This window comes from Ornithodoros turicata, chromosome 1 (genome assembly GCF_037126465.1).
Source record: "Ornithodoros turicata isolate Travis chromosome 1, ASM3712646v1, whole genome shotgun sequence".
In the NCBI taxonomy this organism is placed as follows: domain Eukaryota; kingdom Metazoa; phylum Arthropoda; class Arachnida; order Ixodida; family Argasidae; genus Ornithodoros; species Ornithodoros turicata.
In genome coordinates, this window is record NC_088201.1 from 167386004 (window position 1) to 167397244 (window position 11241).

The 11241-nt window shown below is 44.2% G+C and overlaps 1 protein-coding gene across 3 annotated transcripts in view; it reads right to left on the bottom strand.

The window, feature by feature from the left end:
- The window catches only part of LOC135372678 (uncharacterized), a 52680-nt gene extending 41646 nt beyond the window's left edge, over positions 1-11034 (bottom strand). For 2 of the 3 annotated variants that reach the window (XM_064606177.1, XM_064606191.1), the window contains exons 1-2: positions 10968-10984; positions 9190-9395 (exon numbers count right to left, since the gene is read on the bottom strand). The gene's annotated coding sequence lies outside the window, so the exon portion shown is untranslated. Of the gene's footprint in view, positions 1-9189; positions 9396-10967 lie in introns of all 3 variants that reach the window. The other variant, XM_064606183.1, reaches the window with a different exon arrangement.
- Positions 11035-11241: the final 207 nt, after the last annotated feature.

Sequence of the window (11241 nt, forward strand, 5' to 3'; positions counted from 1 at the left end):
ATACTACTACTACCACTATTATTATTACTACAACAACTACTACTACTATGGGATGGAATGGGACTACCACCATGATTTATGACATGTCATGATTATTTCGTTGTTTACAGCTATTAGTTGGCTTTTTATAGCAGCAACTCTTCTGTGCACTACTATGCGATGGTATGGTACTATCTGCATGGCTATGACCTGTTGTGACTATTTTCTTGGTTACAGTTATAAATTGACTTTCACTGTGGTAGCTGTTAACTAGAATTAGATCTCGGAACTCGCTGCGGCTGTATCGCAAAATCCTCCGCTTGTTCTCTCCTCTGTCTCCTTTGACTGACTTTCTCTCTCTTGACTGTCCGTTTCGGTGATGCAAAGCAAGTTAAAATAAACTAAAGATATTAAAAGAAGTGTTGACATACTCAAACATGGGTACAATGTCCCTTAAGGTGTCCTGTTTTTTTTTTCAGCGTTTCCTACCCCGCTTTTGTCCCGAACGTAGAAATATTTTGGTTCCGCTGTGCTCCACTATGAACCGCACTGGGATATCATGGAAATACCTCCATGATATACGAGCTGTTTAGACTATTTACTTGTTTACAGCTATGAATTGACTTTTTATGACTGCGACTCCTCCATGACCTATAATGAATTACAATGATGAATGAATGAATGGGTACATTAACCCTGTCCCATGCGCTAATTTAGTGTCATTTTCGTGTGGTGCACTCGTCCCAAGTGAATGTTGTTTTCACTACATGTTTGCTACACGGCTTAAACATGTGTCGCTAAAGTATGATCGCAATGAGGATAGATGAGAATGAACGCCGGCAAGAGTTTAGGCGTGCGTCACAATTCTGTCATAAGTATGTGTTTCTTCGATATACAAACGCTTTTCGCAAATCTTCCAGCGTTAAACAAGTTGGCCTCAAATATGTGGCACAACAAATATGGCCGCGGCGAGATCGCCGCCCCGCAAAATTTTCACTGGCTTTTAACGATAGTAATTCCATTTCCTTCCGGTATAATGCTGGACTGAACTTTTATCAATTAGCAAGCTGTTAAAAATAATCGTTTAAAAATATTGTTGCCAGGCCATATTGTCAGGCCATATTGCTTTTCGTCAATGTCTTTACCTGTACCTGAAACACTGCTATCGAGGCTACGCATTCAATCCGCCGAAGGGAAGTGAAATTGATAATTGATTGAAAACTCACTAAATTGATAGTGCACTTTCTGCGTAGTGCTTCTAAAAGACAATGACAATCTTGCCATATATACCTTTCTGGTTTTGTTTGATATCCTATTTTGATCTATTTTAGCACATGCATGATCTCTTTTTATTGCTTTTTATCCACCTGTGTCTGCGATAAACAGCATGCTGAAACCTGAATTAGTGCTCATATTCTCATCGAAAGGTGAATATTATTAGAACTAAAGTGCCAGCAAAATGTCAAGACACGTTATAAAGATGACAAAGCCTACACTAAATAATTACAAGAAGAAGAAAAGAAAACGTGATTACACAGGCTGATGCAAACCAGGTGCAATATCTCTGAGGGTGCGGCGGGAAGCTTGCAGTTCAATTCCAAGTGGCGAGAGAAAGGGTGGCAGTTGGAAGTTGGATTCATCGTAAAAAGTTGGTTCTACTAAGGGCCCGAACCTTTGCGGGATAAAATGAGGCGCTGCATACGTTTCACGACATCGGACGTCAGAAAACGTCATAAATTTACCGTCACTTCGACATCCGGTGGCTAGTGCTTACCGATTTGTTCCCATGAGGATAAATTTGTTTCCTGTGGCGATGACTGGCCGTTTTAAATTTGTTCGCGAGCGCTCAAACAGGCTACAGCGCGTGGGCTGTGCCAGCTGGAACCGGCGTCCACGGAATCGGCGGCGTCCGCCTCGGATGGCTCATGTTGTGGACAGCGGTTGGGCTGCACTGAGTTCCGATTTTTCCTATTTAAAAACGCTGGCTGGACCATCTTAGTGTCCTTAAACAGTCACACCCGCCAGGGAAGATGCCTGCGCAACATTTCTGCTCTGAAGCAAGCGAGCTAGTGAAGATGATGCATAATGTAAAACCCCGAGACTAGGGAACACGAAGGGACAGACATGACACGAAGTCTTAAACACAACTCCGTTTCATGGTGTAGAAACGATTCGAGAGGCCGAACGCCGAGTTCTTCCGATACCCCGTCAACAACTGTCGACAGGTAAGTCATTTGTTGTTGCTTGTTCCCTTACAACACCGCAGTCACTTCGTGTTTTGTGGATAAGTAGCTCAACAGCCCTTCTAAATCCGGGAATACGCTGTGTCCGACCGCGTACCTTTGCAGTTACGATGGTAGATTATATTTCTTTTTGTGAAACAATATCTGTTTCATGTCATGATTAAATACCCCCTCACGTCGTACTCTCTAAATGCATGACACTACTGCAAGTATATGATTCTCCGGTGATTTCGCCCGACAAGTTTCATCCGACGTAGCTGCTCTGTACGTAGCTCCAAAGCCAAGTTTGTCGAGATATTCGGCCTCAATATATCATTGTGAAATAGCGCACTAAAATTTTTTTTGTGCTTACGTCGCTCATCACACCCCATAGCTGCGAGCTTCACAACAGTACCATAATCGTTCTTATTTTTCGCACCCAATAGTACCTTTAGTCTTTGTGTTTACATTGAAACTTTCGCATGCATAGCTATATATCTGATACTAATTTTAACCTTGCAGTCACCGAGCTCCAGTCCCCAGTAGCAGTTCTTGCCCGGGGCAGTCCGACATCGTCAGGCTTCTTCAAGCAAATTCCGGAGCAATATTATTGCATGTTGTTTCCGTTACAGCAGACGTGTAGTGTACATGTTGCTTGCATAAACGTATACCGCACAGTATAATACTTAATGTGACAAAAACAGACAAGGCTCTGTCGTCTTCTTGTAAGTCCCACTGCATTCGGACAAACGCAAACCAAAAAACAGCGAAAGAGAGAAACAAGGAACAGCAACAAAAGACGGGAAGCAGAGCAGAGAGGAGGAAAGTAGTGCGAGAGAAACGCGCGCACGTAATTCTACATCATAGGCGACATAATCAAAAAAGAAAAAAAAAATAGGGTGGCTATTCCTCAGTCATTGGTCCAGCTCCGAAGGTCGAAGGACGCCGTTGCAGGAATCTTGCATCTCCAGTGCAGCAAAGACGTGTTTTTCAGTGCGCGTTCTAAGACAGTGTGGTGGCAATGATTCCTGTGAAACACATTGTGGATATCCCGGAGGAGTTTTGACTCTAACAAGACGTACACGGCGTACGTGAAGAACCGGACGATGAAACGCCAAATTGACTACACATAATGTTTGTACCGGCCTCGGTGGCTCAGTCGGTAGCGTGCTCGCCTACTGATCCCGAGATCGCGGGTTCGAACCCGGCCGAGGACGCCAGCAACTTGGTGGCAGGGTACAAGTTGCTTAGACACGCCGTCTTTCGCGAGAGACATTAAATACGGGGAGCCGTGTGATGAGCTTTCATCGCACGTTAAAGAACCCTCAGGTGGGCAAAAGCAATCCACAGACCGACCGCTGTGGCGTCGCTCATGATCTCAGTTGTCTCGCGATGAAAACACCCAATTATTACATAATGTTTGTTCGGGTGTTAGCAGGTACAAGCGCTTACTGTGTTGCTTTTATTACTATTAATTAGATGTTTGATTCCAGAAACTTATGGGGAACTTGAGAAGCAGGATAGGAAGAGCGTATAACTATTCGGAACGTTTCGTGGTCAACAAAACGTCGTGTTCCCCGTGGTCCGTGAGTGCATCGCCAGGCACGTGTCTAGTCTAGACACAGCGAGTGATCAGACTTATACTACGGAGTACGTGAGATTCGATTATCATTTCTTTCTGCTCAGTGTATGGTTTTGGCATAATATACAGTATTTACTTGAAGAATCTGTGTATTTTTACGCATTGTTCTCGGTCATGCATTCAGTGGTTGGTCCGAGCTGCTAAGTCCGGGACCACTTAGCAGGGTTCGCACCTCCGCTGGTTCCACTTCAAGTGGGACACACAGGCAAGTGCTTTCCTTTCGCCAACGGAGTAGCGTCGCTCAGCGGCTGATAATGTTCTCGATGCGAAAGCTACGTTCTTCAGCTACGAGCCATGCTGCTGGGAGTACAGCACCAAGGCCATACAGAAACGCATCCTTAGAGACTGCCTAGGCAGATCTGGATGAAAGTGCGCAAGTGCGGTTGATTCCGTAAGCAATGACTTCAGCCGATTGAAGGCGATTTGCCTCTTTTCAGTCCCGAAAAACGGTGTATCTCCCCGTAGAAGCTCTCGCAGTGGTTCTACTTCATCTGTGTAATTCTTGATGAGCTTGGCGTAGTAATCCTTCGCTCCCAGAAACGAAGGCAGTGACTTCTTATCGTCTGGGTTAGCAGCATCTTGTATCGCCTGAACATTTAAAAGGTTGAGCGAAATCCCGTCCTGGCTGACTGTATGTCCGACAAAGGTCAGTTCTTGCACTCCAAAGACACATTTATCGTTCAGCTTGAGTCTCGCATCAGAAATCAGCTGAAGGACACGCTGAAGATTCTTCAAATGGTCTTGCTCATTCGCTCCAAAAACGATAATATCATCGACGTCTCATTTGACATCATCCTTGAAGAGATCAAACATCATTTTTTGGCAAGTTGACGGAGCTTAAGCCAAACCGGAACTGACTCGCTTATTGTGTCCTCTGTGAGTGATGAAGGCGGTGAGGTAGCGACTCTCAGGCACCAACAGGACCTGGTGGAAAGCTGCCGTAAGGTCGAGCTTAGAAGAGCCCTTAGCTCCTTCGAGTTGGTAGACCAACTCATCGATGGTTTGCAGAGGGAAAACGTCCACGAATATTTTTTTTATTCGGTCTTCGCAGGTCTACGCAGAGCCGTAGCTTCCCGTCCTCCTTCCGAGCAACAACAACAGGTGATATCCATTCGGATGCAGTGACGGGCTCGATTACGTCCATCTTGAGGCGATCCAATTCTTGGGTAACCTCTTCGCGGAGTGCGAAGAGTAGCCTGCGTAGCTTCGCTTTCACGGGTGCGACGTCAGTTGCCGTTTCCACTAGATGAATGTAGTCATTTGCAAGTCCAAGTCCTGGCGAGAACAAATGCGCAAAGATGTCCAAAAGATCCTGTAGATTTGCAAGGTTAAGTGACATCTTGAGGCACTGTAGCGTTGGTCCATCAACAGAGATACCCAATGCAGCAATGCCACCCAGACCTAGAAGAGCTGTTCCTTCAGGAACGACGTAGAGAAGTAAGGGGGAAGTGCGGTTTCCGTACGAGTCTGTCGCAGAAAATGACCCCAGGACTGCATGGTATTCGTTGCTTCCGCAGCGTGCCTTTCGCAATCCGCAGCAAAGTGCGTTTCGTACAAGCCGTTGGATAAAATGGCAATTGAAGAACTGGTGTCATTCACGAATCTGCCACCCTTATTGTCGACTGTAACGGTGATCGGGATTGCGTTCTTGTGAGGAGATCCTAACACCGAAACCGTGGTGCAGCTAATATCCGGAAGTGCGAACTTCTAGACACCGACGTAAGAGCGATTTTCAACTTGAATCTGGTTTGGTGAGCCAGCGGCTGACTGACATACCTATGCAAAATGTGCACGTTTCTTGCATCTATGACACTCCTTGTCTCTTACCCGACACGTAGTGGCATTCGCGAGGTGAGTACTCGACCCATAGCATTAGTAGGTTTTCCCAGCGCCGTTCTTTTTCACAGTTGAAGTTTCCTCGCTACGTTGTTTCCCTTGAGCCATCACGAGTCGCTGGACGACTGGTGCGTCGCGTCGCATCAGCTGTACTTCATTGTTCGATTGTTCAATGAACCTAGTTAGGGTTAGCGATCGTTCCAACGTGAGGCTGGAACCTTCTATTAGGACGCGTTCACGGACTTGTGGAAGGCTTACGTTTTCCACCAATTGGCCTCTGACAACCTCTTCAAGTGTGCTTCCGAAATTGCACGTTGTAGCAAGACCTCTTAAGGCGGTGATAAATTCGTCGATCGCCTCACCGGGAAGTTGAGACCGACGGCGAAACTTGCGTCATTCTGCGATGACGTTGAAAGTTTCTGCATATCGAGCTACCAACGTGGCTGTAGCTTCAGCGTAGGGATCGCGAGCTTCTCCCTTCTTGTAGGTTGAAAGGATCGCGGTAATTTGAGGTATCTGTAGTGCGAAGAAATTCCACTGGCCTTCCGTACCAAATGCATGTAGTCGCTTCCTTACGCTTCGAAGACAACCTTGCATCCGCCACGCAATTCAAGCATTTCTCGAACATCCGGTGCCATTGCGCCCATGGAATGTAAGGCTTGCCAGGTAACTCCAAAAATTGCGGTAGGGATGGAAGGTTTAAATAGCTAATGACATGCAGCAAAAGATCGTAGAGGACAGGGAAGTCCAATTTCTTGTCGCCCAAACATAGTGTAGCAGATGAAAACCTTTACTAGAATGATGTCGATCCATATATACAGGTGGTTAGAGAGTAGTGACCATGAGGATTACAATGACAAACGTGTGGCGACACAGTCATTTTCTGCAGGGAGTCGTAGTGTTATCAGCTTTTGCTATACAAAGCCCATGTAGCTGTAAACCGGTATATTGCTACAACTGTCTAAAGTATGCAGGTAGCGTTATACTATCCCATTATATTCCATATAATATCCCACAGAGTAGTAGTCAGGAGTGTAAAGGAAGAAAGGTTCCAGCGACGAGGTGGCCACGTGCTTAGAGAGAAGAAAAGGTTCCACTAGCAAGGAACACCGACAGTCTGATGCGTGGCATCAAAGAACAAGAAGCTCAGGACCTTGGGATTTCTGATCATCAAAAAGGTTTCCTGCTTCAAAACAGTGCTGTATTCTCGACAGTAGTGGTAGTCACAAAAATTCAATTTATAGCTGTAAACAAGGAAATAATCGTAACAGGTCATAAATCATGCAGGCAGTCCTATAATATCCCATAGTAGTGCATATAATAGCCGTAGTCACAAAAAGTCAATTTAAAGCTGTCAACAAGGAAATAGCAATAAATGGTGGTCGATCATGCAGGTAGTCTCGTATTATCCCACAGTCATAACATGTCATAAATCATGAGGATTGTCCTATACTGTTCCATAATACTGCATAGAGTAGGTATGGTCATAAAAACACAATGTATAGCTGTAAACAAGGGAATAGTCAAAACAGGTAATAAATCATGCAGGTAGTCCCATACTCGCCCATAATAATGCATTGAGCAGTTGTAGTCATAAAAAGGCAATTTATAGCTCAAAACAAGGAAAGAGCCGTAACCGGTCATAAATTATGCAATTAGTCCCATACTGTCGGATAGCGGTGAAAATGTTAAGGAAAATATGACCCGAGAATTCAGGATTAAATTCCACAGCATATGGAAGAATACTGGCAGCACAACGATTAAATTCAACAGAAAAAAAGATTAAATCCCGCGAAATAAAGACTAAATGTGGCGGCATGAGGATGCACCTGCACGGTATAAGGATTAAATCCGACAGGAAAACCTGTAAAAGAATAATTACTGAAATGCATTAAGTAACCCCTTAGTTAGGGGCTTTAGGACAAAAGTGATACTTCATAATGGGAGACAATCCTCGATTAGGGCCACTGTGCTTTTAAAAATCGTGCAACGGGCAGGTTTTTATAAACATTGCATTGTCTTAACGAAGATGGTTTCCCATTCGGCTTTCTCACTTTTCCCCGAAAGCCCCCATAGATTAACGCTTATTAATGAGATTAACGTAAATAGTCATCTAGTAGTAACATACTCTCCTCGAGAGAATGTTGGCCCGGCAGATAACCCACGTGCAGAAAGGGTACCTATGCTGCCGCGATAGATTTTTAAAACCTGGAACGTTCCTCTAACGCTCACAGTGACGAAGCCTTCACCGAAACGGCAGGCTATAGGGTTCACATCTCATGGCGACCAATTTGTAATGAGTGTCAGAAGTCTCATTACGCCAACAATCTTTTAACCCCAAGGGTCTTATTACGGTCGAGATCACAGATGGGTCGAAGGATCTTACTGGGTATAGAGGGATGCGTCAGGAGTGTACAAAAAGTAACATGTGTGCTACTCTTATGCAAGAGTATCTCATTCCACTGTTGTGCTTAGGATGCATCGTGGCTGGTGGTTTGCAGTGACAACTTCAGGTGCCAGGTACATAGTCGCCCGGTTTCAAACTGCTTTCATGATCTGTTTGAGAAACATTCTGTGACTTCGCGGTTTCGACAGATGGATGGCTGCAGTAGGGGCATGTTGCTATATTTCGCTACTTTGCACAGCATCGCCTATTTTCTGGCTGTCATACCCCGAAATTTAGGCTATTTTCTGGCTACTCTTGCAGGTACTTTATCGCGTTACATTTCACACTCTTGTGCACCTAAATCGGGATACACTCTAAACCTGGTACCTTCTAGTAAAGAAGTCTATTTCAGAAGTAACCTTGTAACCTATGGGCAATACCCTCTATATACGTTACACAGATCATCTATAAATAGAGGATACTATCTCCTAACCGCCACACCGACGTAAAAGTTTCAGTTTCGCCAGGCATGGCTGTCTCCAAGAAGCTCGCCTCTTCACAGACGCTACAGAACAAATGGTGCTCAAAATGAGCTCTCATCAGTGCAGAACGCATACTGTCATTCGGAACATATAGCTATAATATACGTAATTCATCTAAGGGCATCCAGTGGCGAAAACGGAGTGACTACTACATGTAAAGAGTCACATGCACAACAAATGAAGGAAAGAAATAATTGCAACTGGAGCATATGTATTATTTAATTGGCAAACCTGTAACTACAGCAGAGGCAAGAGCACGAGGACGTCACAATACCAACATTTCAGCTGTGGTGAACGACGCCTCACGTTGTTGCAACTTCCTCTCCAGTACACCGAAAACATTTCTATACCTTTCTGATATGTCAGAATGACACATCAGCGACACAGCTATGGTAAATCAGAAGCACACGAAGAAGTAAAACACAAGGATGACAAAGGACTAAGCAAATAACGGACGTAAGACACACACGTACACATTGTGTTGAACCGTTGAACCGTGTTAGAGAGACAGAATGTGCTGTGATTAGTGTTCCTAGACTGTCCAGCAAAAACGTAACCACGTAAACTTTGTAGTGAACTTACCGTAGAAATACCCTGATAAAGTTCCGTCACTTGACCCTTGTGTATTCTTCACAATTCTGAACACGATCCGCAGTTCGTACAGACCCAGAATAACGTGACACAATAACGTAACTCACACTTATCCGACACTCTCGTACTGAATGATTGAGTGTGCGGCTTGAACGAGAACACAGTGACTTTTGAGCAGTACCTTTTATAGAGGTTACCTTGCAAAGAAACAAGAAAAAGAAACGAAGGAAATTCAAATGCGGAATTCGTTTAGAAGTTACAACATTCCTATAAAGGGTACATTTATAAGTTACCACGATTAGATTTCCGTTGAACACTGAAGTAACCTCTATTGCTTTACAAGTCGTGTTTAACGTTTAAATAGAGGTATCGCACGTGTAACCTATACGATATTTGGAAATCTACGTCTATATAAAGGTTACACATTGCTAAAAGTTACAATCAAGGGTACCGAGTTAAGAGTGTAGCTTTCCTCGCGGCACATCGTATCGTCAAGGTAAGTGTGCCGCGTCCATTCCTCCTGCTCATCAAAATCTGCCTTTTTTAGTTCAAATGATTTCCTTGGTGCTGTTTTGTTTGTTTTTGTATGTTACGGTTCCAGCACTCGTTGAAGAGTAAGTGGTGGTAACTAGTTGCTGTAATTATCTACCTTGCGGTTTTACTCGTGACCACAGCTCTCTCGCAACGTAAACGGGCCAATTATACGAATTAAACACCTTTCACTTTGGTTTTCTTTGGTTATCATGACGTTTGATACTGTCAGGCTCCTTCTCCTGGGATCGAAGTCATATCGATATGTCCACAACCCTGGTCATGTCACTTTCTCTCGAAACCATTTACTGCTTTTGACGTCCCTCGTAACAACACGCTGTGGGTGCTGGGTACGTCCCTACAACCATGCTGATCCTGAGTGAAATATGCGGAGTGTACGTCGTTTGAGCGCTGTCGTGTGTTCCAAGTGGGCTCGTTTCGTACTCTTTTTTTTGTGTGTACGTATCGCTTGCGTTATAAATGAAACAATCATAATATTCGTCTCGAGCAGCGTCTTTGTCGCGTCATTGGTCTATATCGGACATTATGAAGCTCATGATGATACAATTCTTTCTTGCCCAGTGAGGCGCATGCATATTCTGCAGGTTACGCATCGCGGCGTGTTTCATTTTTCAGAACAATGCATAAAGGTCAAACTTCTCCCTGCGCAGTACATATCGATTTCACTATTATTTTCAGAAAGAATCGTCACGCGGCAAAATAACACTCTGCGGTATGCCTTGAAGCGTTTAACTTGTAGTCAGTAGTAGATATTCCATAAGCAAGTGACAAAATATTTCCGAAGAGTATTACAAAACGAACAGTTCGCCTTTCACTATTTATACCTCAATACATGTAAGAACATTTACATATATGGCAGGAGTTGGCGTTTAGCCAAACCAGCACACACCATCATAGCATGGGTAATGCAAAGAGGCCTATGATTGCATGCGGTTAAGTATGCGGTCACAGTACGGAACACGGTACGGTATATACAGGGTGTTTGCTCTAACGGGTCCAGGAATTATATTTAGAGCGAGCGATAAAAGAAGAGGAAGTGGTCTTTTTCTGCTACTTGAGTAAGAAACGGCCACCGCTTCAATAGTGCCACCTGTTCCTTCGTCAAGTAGCTGAAATGTGGCGCTCGTTTCTCATCGCTCGCTAAATAAAATTTCGGGACACGTTAGAGTAAACACCCTGTATATGGTATACAATTATGTATGCGGGTTGCTCCTTACCATATGTTCGATGGAATGCGGCTCTAATGCATAATGCTGGCTGTTTTTTACCTCACTGGTTGTAGATGTCGACCTTTCCGGTTCCTGTCTGGTGTAATTAACTTTTCAAGTTCCCGTCTTTCGTAATTAACATTTCAGTCTCCTCTCTGTTGAAACAAACCTTTCACTTTCGCGTCTGCAGGTGTTACCCTTTCAGACAGTTATTAACCTTTCACTTTCTTGTCTCTAGCTATTTACGTGTCCGTTTCCTCTGTTTACACTCTAAAAACACGAC